Source organism: Schistocerca americana, chromosome 6 (genome assembly GCF_021461395.2).
Source record: "Schistocerca americana isolate TAMUIC-IGC-003095 chromosome 6, iqSchAmer2.1, whole genome shotgun sequence".
Taxonomy (NCBI): Eukaryota; Metazoa; Arthropoda; class Insecta; order Orthoptera; family Acrididae; genus Schistocerca; species Schistocerca americana.
Window position 1 is genome coordinate 637,057,623 of NC_060124.1, and position 15,201 is coordinate 637,072,823.

A 15,201-nucleotide genomic window follows, 5' to 3' on the forward strand; every position below is an offset into this window, starting at 1 on the left:
TTCTGTGTTTCATTGTCAATAAGGAGGTCAGATGGATACAGTAAACCTGGAGTGAAGCATCAGAATGTAAGACTAGTGTCACAGTAATGGTTCAAAACATAGACAGTAAGAAGAGTCGGTCTTCTTGTACTTAACTCGCCATTGTGCCTTTTGTATTTAATTCCGATGCATTTTCTGTGTTCATCGTCAATACGACGGTCAGGGGGATAAAGTAAATCTGAAGTGAAGCAACGGAATCTGTAACTAGTGTCACAGGAATGGTTCAAAACATAGACAGTAAGAAGAGTCAGTCTTCTTGTACGTAAGTCGGCAATGTGCCTTTTTTATTTAATTCCGATGCAATTTCTGTGTTTCATCGTTAATAAGAAGGTCCAAGGGACTCAGTAAACTTTGAGTGAAGCATCGGAATCTATAACTGGTTTCACAGGAATGGTTCAAAACATAGACAGTAAGAAGAGTCAATCATCTTGTACTTAAGTCGGAATGTGCCTTTGGTATTTAATTCCGATGCAATTTCTGTGTTTCATCGTCAACAAGAGGGTCAGAGGGATACAGTAAACCTGAAGTGAAGCATATGAAACTATAACTAGTGTCACAGGAATGGTTCAAAACATAGTCAGTAAGAAGAGTCAGTCTTCTTGTAGTTAAGTCGGCATTGTGCCTTTTGTATTTAATTCCGATGTAATTTCTGTGTTTCATCGTCAATAAGAAGGTCCAAGGGATACAGTAAACCGGGAGTGAAGCATCGGAATCTATAACTAGTGTCACAGGAATGGTTCAAAACATAGTCAATAAGAAGAGTCAGTCTTCTTGTACTTAAGTCGGCATTGTGCCTTTTGTATTTAATTCCGATGTAATTTCTGTGTTTCATCGTCAATAAGAAGGTCCAAGGGATACAGTAAACCTGGAGTGAAGCATCGGAATCTATAACTGGTTTCAAAGGAATGGTTCAAAACATAGACAGTAAGAGTGGTCAGTCATCTTGTACTTAATTCGGAATGTGCCTTTGGTATTTAATTCCGATGCAATTTCTGTGTTTCATCGTCAATAAGAGGGTCAGAGGGATACAGTAAACCTGAAGTGAAGCATATGAAACTATAACTAGTGTCACAGGAATGGTTCAAAACATAATCAATAAGAACAGTCAGTCTTCTTGTACTTAAGTCGGCATTGTGCCTTTTGTATTTAATTCCGATGCAATTTCTGTGTTACGTCGTCAATAAGAAGGTCAGAGGGATACAGTATACCTGAAGTTAAGCATCGGAATCTATAACTACTGTCACAGGAATGGTTCAAAACGTAGACAGTAAGAAGAGTCAGTCTTCTTGTACTAAAGTCGGCATTGTGCCTTTTGTATTTAATTAAGATGCAATTTCTGTGTTTCTTCGTCAGTAAGAAGGTCAGAGGAATACAGTAAGCCTGAAGTGAAGCATCGGAATCTATAACTAGTGTCACAGGAATGGTTCAAAACATAGACATCGAGAAGAGTCAGTCTTCTTGTACCTAAGTCGGCATTGTGCCTTTTCTATATACTTCCGATGCAATTTCTGTGTTTCATCGTCAATAAGAAGGTCAGAGGGATACAGTGAACCTGACGTGAAGCATCGGAATCCATAACTAGTGTCACAGGAATGGTTCAAGACACAGACAGTAAGAAGAGTCAGTCATCTTGTGCCTAAGTCGGCATTGTGCCTTTTGTATTCAATTAAGATGCAATTTCTGTGTTTCATTGTCAATACGACGGTCAGGGGGATACAGTAAATCTGAAGTGAAGCATCGGAATGTAAGACTAGTGTCACAGTAATGGTTCAAAACATAGACAGTAAGAAAAGTCGGTCTTGTTGTACTTAACTGGCCATTGTGCCTTTTGTATTTAATTCCGATGCAATTTCTGTGTTTCATCGTCAATAAGAGGGTCAAAGGGATACAGTAAACCTGAAGTGAAGCATCGGAAACTATAACTAGTGTCACAGGAATGGTTCAAACATAGTCAGTAAGAAGAGTCAGTCTTGTTGTAGTTAAGTCGGCATTGTGCCTTTTGTATTTAATTAAGATGCAATTTCTGTGTTTCTTCGTCAGTAAGAATGTCAGAGGGATACAGTAAACCTGAAGTGAAGCATCGGAATCTATAACTAGTGTCACAGGAATGGTTCAAAACATAGACAGTGAGAAGAGTCAGTCTTCTTGTACCTAAGTCGGCATTGTGCCTTATCTATATAGTTCCGATGCAATTTCTGTTTCATCGTCAATAAGAAGGTCAGAGGGATACAGTGAACCTGAAGTGAAGCATCGGAATCCATATCTAGAGTCACAGGAATGGTTCAAAACACAGACAGTAAGAGGAGTCAGTCTTCTTGTACCTAAGTCGTCATTGTGCCTTTTGTATTCAATTAAGATGCAAATTCTGTGGTTCATCGTCAATAAGGAGGTCAGATGGATACAGTAAGCCTGGAGTGAAGCATCGGAATGTAAAACTAGTGTCACAGTAATGGTTCAAAACATAGACAGTAAGAAGAGACGGTCTTCTTGTACTTAACTCGCCATTGTGCCTTTTGTATTTAATTCCGATGCAATTTCTGTGTTTCATCGTCAATAAGAAGGTCCAAGGGACACAGTAAACCTGGAGTGAAGCATCGGAATCTATAACTAGTTTCACAGGAATGGTTCAAAGCATAGACAGTATAAGGAGTCAGTCATCTTGTACTTAAGTCGGAATGTGCCTTTGGTATTTAATTCCGATGCAATTTCTGTCTTTCATCGTCAACAAGAGGGTCAGAGGGATACAGTAGACCTGAAGTGAAGCTTCGGAAACTATAACTAGTGTCACAGGAATGGTTCAAAACATAGTCAGTAAGAAGAGTCAGTCTTCTTGTACTTAAGTTGGCATTGTGCCTCTTCTATTTAATACCGATGCAATTTCTGTGTTTCATCGTCAATAAGAAGGTCCAAGGGATACAGTAAACCTGGAGTGAAGCATCGGAATCTATGACCAGTGTCACAGGAATGGTTCAAAACATAGACAGCGAGAAGAGGCAGTCTTCTTGTACCCAAGTCGGCATTGTGCCTTTTCTATATACTTCCGATGCAATTTCTGGCTTTCATCGTCAATAAGAAGGTCAGTGGGATACAGTGAACCTGAAGTGAAGCATCGGAATCCATAACTAGTGTCACAGGAATGGTTCAAAACACAGACAGTAAGAAGAGTCAGTCATCTTGTGCCTAAGTCGGCATTGTGCCTTTTGTATTCAATTAAGATGCAATTTCTGTGTTTCATTGTCAATACGACGGTCAGGGGGATACAGTAAATCTGAAGTGAAGCATCGGAATGTAAGACTAGTGTCACAGTAATGGTTCAAAACATAGTCAGTAAGAAGAGTCAGTCCTCTTGTAGTTAAGTCGGCATTGTGCCTTTTGTATTTAATTAAGATGCAATTTCTGTGTTTCTTCGTCAGTAAGAAGGTCAGAGGGATACAGTAAACCTGAAGTGAAGCATCGGAATCTATAACTAGTGTCACAGGAATGGCTCAAAACATAGACAGTGAGAAGAGTCAGTCTTCTTGTACCTAAGTCGGCATTGTGCCTTTTCTATATACTTCCGATGCAATTTCTGTGCTTCATCGTCAATAAGAAGGTCAGAGGGATACAGTGAACCTGAAGTGATGCATCGGAATCCATAACTAGAGTCACAGGAATGGTTCAAAACACAGACAGTAAGAAGAGTCAGTCTTCTTGTACCTAAGTCGGAATTGTGCCTTTTGTATTCAATTAAGATGCAAATTCTGTGGTTCATCGTCAATAAGGAGGTCAGATGGATACAGTAAGCCTGGAGTGAAGCATCGGAATCTATAACTAGTGTCACAGGAATGGTTCACAACATAGACAGAAAGAAGAGTCAGTCTTCTTGTACTTAAGTCGGCATTGTGCCTTTTGTATTTAATTCCGATGCAATTTCTGTGTTTCATCGTCAATAAGAAGGTCCAAGGGACACAGTAAACCTGGAGTGAAGCATCGGAATCTATAACTAGTTTCACAGGAATGGTTCAAAGCATAGACAGTAAGAAGAGTTAGTCATCTTGTACTTAAGTCGGAATGTGCCTTTGGTATTTAATTCCGATGCAATTTCTGTCTTTCATCGTCAATAAGAGGGTCAGAGGGATACAGTAAACCTGAAGTGAAGCATCGGAAACTATAACTAGTGTCACAGGAATGGTTCAAAACATAGTCAGTAAGATGAGTCAGTCTTCTTGTACTTAAGTCGGCATTGTGCCTTTTCTATTTAATACCGATGCAATTTCTGTGTTTCATCGTCAATAAGAAGGTCCAAGGGATACAGTAAACCTGGAGTGAAGCATCGGAATCTATGACCAGTGTCACAGGAATGGTTCAAAACATAGTCAATAAGAAGAGTCAGTCTTCTTGTACTTAAGTCGGCATTGTGCCTATTGCATTACTTCCGATGCAATTTCTGTGTTTCACTGTCAATAAGAAGGTCAGAGGGATACAGTGAACCTGAAGTTAAGCATCGGAATCTGTAACTACTGTCACAGGAATGGTTCAAAACATAGACAGTAAGAAGAGTCAGACTTCTTGTACTTAAGTCGGCATTGTGCCTTTTGTATTTAATTAAGATGCAATTTCTGTGTTTCATCGTCAGTAAGAAGGTCAGAGGGATACAGTAAACCTGAAGTGAAGCATCGGAATCTATAACTAGTGTCACAGGAATGGTTCAAAACATAGACAGTAATAAGAGGCAGTCTTCTAGTACCTTAGTCGGCATTGTGAATTTCCTATATAATTCCGATGCAATTTCTGTGTTTCATCGTCAATAAGAAGGTCAGAGGGATACAGTGAACCTGAAGTGAAGCATCGGAATCCATAACTAGTGTCACAGGAATGGTTCAAAACACAGACAATCGGAAATGTGTCAGTCTTCTTGTACCTAAGTCGGCATTGTGCCTTTTGTATTCAATTAAGATGCAATTTCTGTGTTTCATCGTCAATAAGAAGGTCCAGGGGACACAGTAAACCTGGAGTGAAGCATCGGAATCTATAACTAGTTTCACAGGAATGGTTCAAAACATAGACAGTAAGAAGAGTCAGTCATATTGCACTTAAGTCGGCATTGTGCCTTTTGTATTCAATTAAGATGCAACTTCTGTGTTTCATCGTCAACAAGGAGGTCAGATGGATACAGTAAACCTGGAGTAAAGCATCAGAATGTAAAACTAGTGTCACAGTAATGGTTCAAAACATAGACTGTAAGAAGAGTCGGTTTTCTTGTACTTAACTCGCCATTGTGCCTTTTGTATTTCATTCCGATGCAATTTCTGTGTTTCATCGTCAATAAGAAGGTCAGCTGGATACAGTAAACCTGAAGTGAAGCATCTGAATCTATACCTAGTGTCACAGGAATGGTTCAAAGCATTGACAGGAAGAAGAGCCAGTCGTCTTGTACTTGAGTCGGCATTGCGCCTTATGTATTCAATTCCGATGCATTTTATGTGTTCATCGTCAATACGACGGTCACGGGGATACAGTAAATCTGAAGTGAAGCATCGGAATCTATAACTAGTGTCACAGGAATGGTTCAAAACATAGACATTAAGAAGAGTCAGTCTTCTTGTACTTAGGTCGGCATTGTGCCTTTTGTATTTAATTCCGATGCAATTTCTGTGTTTCATCGCCAATAAGAAGGTCCAAGGGACACAGTAAACCTGAAGTGATGCATCGGAATCCATAACTAGTGTCACAAGAATGGTTCAAAACATAGACAGTAGGAAGAGTCAGTCCTCTTGTAGATAGGTCGGCATTGTGCCTTTTGTATTTAATTCCGATGCAATTTCTGTGTATCATCGTCAATAAGGAGGTCCAAGGGATACAGTAAACCTGGAGTGAAGCATCGGAATCAATAACTAGTGTCACAGGAATGGTTCAAAACATAGTCAGTAAGAAGAGTCAGTCTTCTTGTACTTAAGTCGGCATTGTGCCTTTTCTATTTAATTCCGATGCCATTTCTGTGTTTCATCGTCAACAAGAAGGTCCAAAGGATACATTAAACCTGAAGTGAAGCATCGGAATCTATAACTAGTGTCACAGGAATGGTTCAAAACATAGAGAGTAGGAAGAGTCAGTCTTCTTGTACTTAAGTCCGCATTGTGCCTTTTCTATTCAATTCTGATGCAATATCTGTGTTTCATCGTCAATAAGAAGGTCCAAGGGATACAGTAAACCTGGAGTGAAGCATCGGATTCTATAAGTAGTGTAACAGGAATGGTTCAAAACATAGACAGTACGAAGAGTCAGTCTTCTTGTACTTAAGTCGGCATTGTGCCTTTTGTGTTTTATTCCGATGCAATTTCTGTGTTTCATCGTCAATAAGAAGGTCTGAGGGATACAGTAAACCTGAAGTGATGCATCGGAATCTACAACTAGTGTCATAGGAATGGTTCAAACATAGACCGTAAGAAGAGTCAGTCTTCTTGTACTTATGTCGGCATTGTGCCTTTTGTATTTAATTCCGATGCAATTTCTGTGTTTCATCGTCAATAAGAACGTACAAGGGATACAGTAAACCTGAAGTGAAGCATCGGAATCTATAACTAGTGTCACAGGAATAGTTCCAAACATAGTCAGTAAGAAGAGTCAGTCTTCTTGTACTTAAGTCGGCATTGCGCCTTTTGTATTTAATTCCGATGCAATTTCTGTGTTTCATCGTCAATGAGAAGGTCTGAGGGATACAGTAAACCTGAAGTGAAGCATCGGAACCTATAACTAGTGTCACAGGAATGGTTCCAAACATAGTCAGTAAGAAGAGTCAGTCTTCTTGTACTTAAGTCGGCATTGCGCCGTTTGTATTTAGTTCCTATGCAATTTCTGTGTTTCATCGTCAATGAGAAGGTCTGAGGGATACAGTAAACCTGAAGTGAAGCATCGGAATCTATAACTAGTGTCACAGAAATGGTTCAAAACATAGTCCGTAAGAAGAGTCAGTCTTCTTGTACTTAAGTCGGCGTTGTGCCTTTTGTATTTAATTCGGATGCAATTTCTGTGTTTCATCGTCAATAAGAAGGTCCAAGGGATACAGTAAACCGGGAGTGAAGCATCGGAATCTATAACTAGTGTCACAGGAATGAATCAAAACATAGTCGGTAAGAAGAATCAGTATTCTTGTGCTTATGTCGGCATTGTGCCTTTTGTATTTAATTCCGATGCAATTTCTGTGATTCATCGTCAACAAGAAGGTCCAAGGGATACATTAAACCTGAAGTGAAGCATCGGAATCTATAACTAGTGTCACAGGAATGGTTCAAAACATAGTCAGTAAGAAGAGTCAGTCTTCTTGTAGTTACGTCGGCATTGCGCCTTTTGTATTTAATTCCGATGCAATTTCAGTGTTTCATCGTCATTAAGAAGGTCCAAGGGATACAGTAAACCGGGAGTGAAGCATCAAAATCTATAACTAGTGTCACAGGAATGGTTCAAAACATAGTCAGCAAGAAGAGTCAGTCTTCTTGTACGTAAGTCGGCATTGTGCCTTTTGTATTAAGTTCCGATGCAATTTCTGTGTTTCATCGGCAATAAGAAGGTCCAAGGGATACAGTAAACCTGAAGTGAAGCATCGGAATCTACAACTAGTGTCATAGGAATGGTTCAAACATTGACAGTAAGAAGAGTCAGTCTTCTTGTAGTTAAGTCGGCATTGTGCCTTTTGTATTTAATTCCGGTGCAATTTCTGTGTTTCATCGTCAATAAGAAGGTCCAAGGGATACAGTGAACCTGAAGTGAAGCATCGGAATCTATAACTAGTGTCAGAGGAATGGTTGCAAACATAGTCAGTAAGAAGAGTCAGTCTTCTTGTACTTAAGTCGGCATTACGCCTCTTGTATTTAATTCCGATGCAATTTCTGTGTTTCATCGTCAATGAGAAGGTCTGAGGGATACAGTAAACCTGAAGTGAAGCATCGGAATCTAAAACTAGTGTCACTGGAATGGTTCAAAACATAGACAGTAGGAAGAGTGAGTCTTCTGGTACTTAAGTCGGCATTGTGCCTTTTGTATTTAATTCCGATGCAATTTCTGTGTGTCATCATCAATAAGAAGGTCCAAGCGATACAGTAAACCTGGAGTGAAGCATCGGAATCTATAACTAGTGTCACAGGAATGGTTCAAAACATAGTCAGTAAGAAGAATCAATCTTCTTGTACTTAAGTCGGCATTGTGCCTTTTGTATTTAATTCCGATGCAATTTCTGTGATTCATCGTCAACAAGAAGGTCCAAGGGATACATTGAACCTGAAGTGAAGCATCGGAATCTATAACTAGTGTCACAGGAATGGTTCAAAACATAGACAGTAGGAAGAGTCAGTCTACTTGTACTTAAGTCGGCATTGTGCCTTTTCTATCTAATTCCGATGCAATTTCTGTGTTTCATCGTCAATAGGAAGGTCCAAGGGATACAGTAAACCTGGAGTGAAGCATCGGAATCTATAACTAGTGTCACAGGAATGGTTCAAAACATAGAGAGTAGGAAGAGTCAGTCTTCTTGTACTTATGTCCGCATTGTGCCTTTTCTATTCAATTCTGATGCAATATCTGTGTTTCATCGTCAATAAGAAGGTCCAAGGGACACAGTAAACCTGGAGTGAAGCATTGGAATCTATAACTAATGTCACAGGAATGGTTCAAAACATAGACAGTAGGAAGAGTCAGTCTACTTGTACTTAAGTCGGCATTGTGCCTTTTCTATCTAATTCCGATGCAATTTCTGTGTTTCATCGTCAATAGGAAGGTCCAAGGGATACAGTAAACCTGGAGTGAAGCATCGGATTCTATAAATAGTGTAACAGGAATGGTTCAAAACATAGACAGTACGAAGAGTCAGTCTTCTTGTACTTAAGTCGGCATTGTGACTTTTGTGTTTTATTCCGATGCAATTTCTGTGTTTCATCGTCAATAAGAAGGTCTGAGGGATACAGTAAACCTGAAGTGAAGCATCGGAATCTACAACTAGTGTCATAGAATGGTTCAAACATAGACCGTAAGAAGAGTCAGTCTTCTTGTACTTATGTCGGCATTGTGCCTTTTGTATTTAATTCCGATGCAATTTCTGTGTTTCATCGTCAATAAGAACGTACAAGGGATACAGTAAACCTGAAGTGAAGCATCGGAATCTATAACTAGTGTCACAGGAATAGTTCCAAACATAGTCAGTAAGAAGAGTCAGTCTTCTTGTACTTAAGTCGGCATTGCGCCTTTTGTATTTAATTCCGATGCAATTTCTGTGTTTCATCGTCAATGAGAAGGTCTGAGGGATACAGTAAACCTGAAGTGAAGCATCGGAACCTATAACTAGTGTCACAGGAATGGTTCCAAACATAGTCAGTAAGAAGAGTCAGTCTTCTTGTACTTAAGTCGGCATTGCGCCGTTTGTATTTAGTTCCGATGCAATTTCTGTGTTTCATCGTCAATGAGAAGGTCTGAGGGATACAGTAAACCTGAAGTGAAGCATCGGAATCTAAAACTAGTGTCACTGGAATGGTTCAAATCATAGACAGTGGGAAGAGTCAGTCTTCTTGTACCTAAGTCGGCATTGTGCCTTTTCTATTTAATTCCGATGCAATATCTGTGTTTCATCGTCAATAAGAAGGTCCAAGAGATACAGTACACCTGAAGTGAAGCATCGGAATCTATAACTAGTGTCCCAGGAATGGTTCAAAACATAGTCAGTAAGAAGAATCAGTCTTCTTGAACTTAAGTCGGCATTGTGCCTTTTGTACTTAATTCCGATGCAATTTCTGTGTTTCATCGTTAATAAGAAGGTCCAAGGGACACAGTAAACCTGGAGTGAAGCATTGGAATCTATAACTAATGTCACAGGAATGGTTCAAAACATAGGCAGTAGGAAGAGTCAGTAATCTTGTACTTAAGTCGGAATGTGGCTTTTGTATTTAATTCCGATGCAATTTCTGTGTTTCATCGTTAATAACAGTGTCAGAGGGATACAGTAAACCTGAAGTGAAGCATCGGAATCTATAACTAGTGTCACAGAAATGGTTCAAAACATAGTCCGTAAGAAGAGTCAGTCTTCTTGTACTTAAGACGGCATTGTGCCTTTTGTATTTAATTCGGATGCAATTTCTGTGTTTCATCGTCAATAAGAAGGTCCAAGGGATACAGTAAACCGGGAGTGAAGCATCGGAATCTATAACTAGTGTCACAGGAATGAATCAAAACATAGTCGGTAAGAAGAATCAGTATTCTTGTACTTATGTCGGCATTGTGCCTTTTGTATTTAATTCCGATGCAATTTCTGTGATTCATCGTCAACAACAAGGTCCAAGGGATGCATTAAACCTGAAGTGAAGCATCGGAATCTATAACTAGTGTCACAGGAATGGTTCAAAACATAGTCAGTAAGAAGAGTCAGTCTTCTTGTACTTACGTCGGCATTGCGCCTTTTGTATTTAATTCCGATGCAATTTCAGTGTTTCATCGTCATTAAGAAGGTCCAAGGGATACAGTAAACCGGGAGTGAAGCATCAAAATCTATAACTAGTGTCACAGGAATGGTTCAAAACATAGTCAGTAAGAAGAGTCAGTCTTCTTGTACGTAAGTCGGCATTGTGCCTTTTGTATTAAGTTCCGATGCAATTTCTGTGTTTCATCGTCAATAAGAAGGTCCAAGGGATACAGTAAACCTGAAGTGAAGCATCGGAATCTACAACTAGTGTCATAGGAATGGTTCAAACATTGACAGTAAGAAGAGTCAGTCTTCTTGTAGTTAAGTCGGCATTGTGCCTTTTGTATTTAATTCCGGTGCAATTTCTGTGTTTCATCGTCAATAAGAAGGTCCAAGGGATACAGTGAACCTGAAGTGAAACATCGGAATCTATAACTAGTGTCAGAGGAATGGTTGCAAACATAGTCAGTAAGAAGAGTCAGTCTTCTTGTACTTATGTCGGCATTGCGCCTCTTGTATTTAATTCCGATGCAATTTCTGTGTTTCATCGTCAATGAGAAGGTCTGAGGGATACAGTAAACCTGAAGTGAAGCATCGGAATCTAAAACTAGTGTCACTGGAATGGTTCAAAACATAGACAGTAGGAAGAGTGAGTCTTCTGGTACTTAAGTCGGCATTGTGCCTTTTGTATTTAATTCTGATGCAATTTCTGTGTGCCATCATCAATAAGAAGGTCCAAGCGATACAGTAAACCTGGAGTGAAGCATCGGAATCTATAACTAGTGACACAGGAATGGTTCAAAACATAGTCAGTAAGAAGAATCAATCTTCTTGTACTTAAGTCGGCATTGTGCCTTTTGTATTTAATGCCGATGCAATTTCTGTGATTCATCGTCAACAAGAAGGTCCAAGGGATACATTGAACCTGAAGTGAAACATCGGAATCTATAACTAGTGTCACAGGAATGGTTCAAAACATAGACAGTAGGAAGAGTCAGTCTTCTTGTACTTAAGTCGGCATTGTGCCTTTTCTATCTAATTCCGATGCAATTTCTGTGTTTCATCGTCAATAGGAAGGTCCAAGGGATACAGTAAACCTGGAGTGAAGCATCGGAAGCTATAACTAGTGTCACAGGAATGGTTCAAAACATAGACAGTAAGAAGAGTCAGTCTTCTTGTACTTAAGTCGGCATTGTGCCTTTTGTATTTAATTCCGATGCAATTTCTGTGTTTCATCGTCAATAAGGATGTCCAAGGGATACGGTAAACCTGGAGTGAAGCATCGGAATCTATAACTAGTGTCACAGGAATGGTTCAAAACATAGTCAGTAAGAAGAGTCAGTCTTCTTGTACTTAAGTCGGCATTGTGCCTTTTATATTTAATTCCGATGCAATTTCTGTGTTTCATCGTCAATAAGAAGGTCCAAGGGATACATTGAACCTGAAGTGAAACATCGGAATCTATAACTAGTGTCACAGGAATGGTTCAAAACATAGACAGTAGGAAGAGTAAGTCTTCTTGTACTTAAGTCGGCATTGTGCCTTTTCTATCTAATTCCGATGCAATTTCTGTGTTTCATCGTCAATAGGAAGGTCCAAGGGATACAGTAAACCTGGAGTGAAGCATCGGAATCTATAACTAGTGTCACAGGAATGGTTAAAACATAGACAGTAGGAAGAGTCAGTCTTCTTGTACTTAAGTCGGCATTGTGCCTTTTGTATTTAATTCCGATGCAATTTCTGTGTTTCATCGTCAATAAGGATGTCCAAGGGATACGGTAAACCTGGAGTGAAGCATCGGAATCTATAACTAGTGTCACAGGAATGGTTCAAAACATAGTCAGTAAGAAGAGTCAGTCTTCTTGTACTTAAGTCGGCATTGTGCCTTTTATATTTAATTCCGATGCAATTTCTGTGTTTCATCGTCAATAAGAAGGTCCAAGGGATACAGTATACCTGGAGTGAAGCATCGGAATCTATAACTAGTGTCTCAGCGATGGTTAAAAACATAGACAGTAAGAAGAGTCAGTCTTCTTGTTCTTAAGTCTGCATTGTGCCTTTTGTCTATAATTCGGATGCAATTTCTGTGTTTCATCGTCAATAAGAAGGTCCTAGGGATACAGTAATCCGGGAGTGAAGCATCGGAATCCATAACTAGTGTCACAGGAATGGTTCAAAGCATAATCAGTAAGAAGAGTCAGTCTTCTTGTACTTAAGTCGGCATTGTGCCTTTTGTATTAAATTCCGATGCAATTTCTGTGTTTCATCGTCAATAAGAAGGTCCAACGGATACAGTAAACCTGGACTGAAGCATCGGAATCTATAACTAGTGTCACAGGAATGGTTCAAAACATAGACAGTAGGAAAAGTCAGTCTTCTTGTACTTAAGTCGGCATTGTGCCTTTTGTATTTAATTCCGATGCAATTTCTGTGTTTCATCGTCAATAAGGATGTCCAAGGGATACGGTAAACCTGGAGTGAAGCATCGGAATCTATAACTAGTGTCACAGGAATGAATGAAAACATAGTCGGTAAGAAGAATCAGTCTTCCTGTACTTGAGTCGGCATTGTGCCTTTTGTATTTAATTCCGATGCAATTTCTGTGATTCATCGTCAACAAGAAGGTCTAAGGGATACATTAAACCTGAAGTGAAGCATCGGAATCTATAACTAGTGTCACAGGAATGGTTCAAAACATAGACAGTATGAAGAGTCAGTGTTCTTGTACTTAAGTCGGCATTGTACCTTTTCTATTTAATTCCGATGCAATTTCTGTGTTTCATCGTCAATAAGAAGGTCCAAGGGATACAGTAAACCTGGAGTGAAGCATCGGAATCTATAACTAGTGTCACAGGAATGGTTCAAAACATAGACAGTAGGAAAAGTCAGTCTTCTTGTACTTAAGTCGGCATTGTGCCTTTTGTATTTAATTCCGATGTAATTTCTCTGTTTCATCGTCAATAATGATGTCCAAGGGATAAGGTAAACCTGGAGTGAAGCATCGGAATCTATAACTAGTGTCACAGGAATGGTTCAAAACATAGTCAGTAAGAAGAGTCAGTCTTCTTGTACTTAAGTCGGCATTGTGCCTTTTGTATTTAATTCCGATGCAATTTCTGTGTTTCATCGTCAATAAGATGGTCCAAGGGTTACAGTAAACCGGGAGTGAAGCATCGGAATCCATAACTAGTGTCACAGGAATGGTTCAAAGCATAATCAGTAAGAAGAGTCAGTCTTCTTGTACTTAAGTCGGCATTGTGCCTTTTGTATTAAATTCCGATGCAATTTCTGTGTTTCATCGTCAATAAGAAGGTCCAACGGATACAGTAAACCTGGACTGAAGCATCGGAATCTATAACTAGTGTCACAGGAATGAATCAAACATAGTCGGTAAGAAGAATCAGTCTTCTTGTACTTAAGTCGGCATTGTGCCTTTTGTATTTAATTCCGATGCAATTTCCGTGTTTGATCGTGAACAAGAAGGTCCAAGGGATACATAAAACCTGAAGTGAAGCATCGGAATCTATAACTAGTGTCACAGGAATTGTTCAAACATAGAGAGTAGGAAGAGTCAGTCCTCTTGTACTTATGTCGGCATTGTGCCCTTTCTATTCAATTCCGATGCAATATCTGTGTTTCATCGTCAATAAGAAGGTCTAAGTGATACAGCAAACCTGGAGTGAAGCATCGGAATCTATAAGTAGTGTCACAGAAATGGTTCAAAACATAGACAGTGGGAAGAGTCAGTCTTCTTGTACTTAAGTCGGCATTGTGCCTTTTGTATTTTATTCCGATGCAATTTCTGTGTTTCATCGTCAATAAGAAGGTCTGAGGGATACAGTAAACCTGAAGTGAAGCATCGGAATCTATAACTAGTGTCATAGGAATGATTCAAACAAAGACAGTAAGAAGAGTCAGTCCTCTTGTACTTAAGTCGGCATTGTGCCTTTTGTATTTAATTCCGATGCAATTTCTGTGTTTCATCGTCAATAAGAAGGTCCAAGGGATACAGTAAACCAGAAGTGAAGCATCGGAATCTATAACTAGTGTCACAGGAATGGTTCAAAACATAGTCAGCAAGAAGAGTCAGTCTTCTTGTACTTAAGTCGGCATTGTGCCTTTTGTATTTAATTCCGATGCAATTTCAGTGTTTCATCGTCATTAAGAAGGTCCAAGGGATACAGTAAACCGGGAGTGAAGCATCGGAATCTATAACTAGTGTCACAGGAATGGTTCAAAACATAGTCAGTAAGAAGAGTCAGTCTTCTTGTACGTAAGTCGGCATTGTGCCTTTTGTATTAAGTTCCGATGCAATTTCTGTGTTTCATCGTCAATAAGAAGGTCCAAGGGATACAGTGAACCTGAAGTGAAGCATCGGAATCTATAACTAGTGTCATAGGAATGGTTCAAACAAAGGCAGTAAGAAGAGTCAGTCCTCTTGTACTTAAGTCGGCATTGTGCCTTTTGTATTTAATTTTGATGCAATTTCTGTGTTTCATCGTCAATAAGAAGGTCCAAGGGATACAGTAAACCAGAAGTGAAGCATCGGAATCTATAACTAGTGTCAGAGGAATGGTTCAAACATTGACAGTAAGAAGAGTCAGTCTTCTTGTACTTAAGTCGGCATTGTGCCTTTTGTATTTTATTCCGATGCAATTTCTGTGTTTCATCGTCAATAAGAAGGTCTGAGGGATACAGTAAACCTGAAGTGAAGCATCGGAATCTATAACTAGTGTCATAGG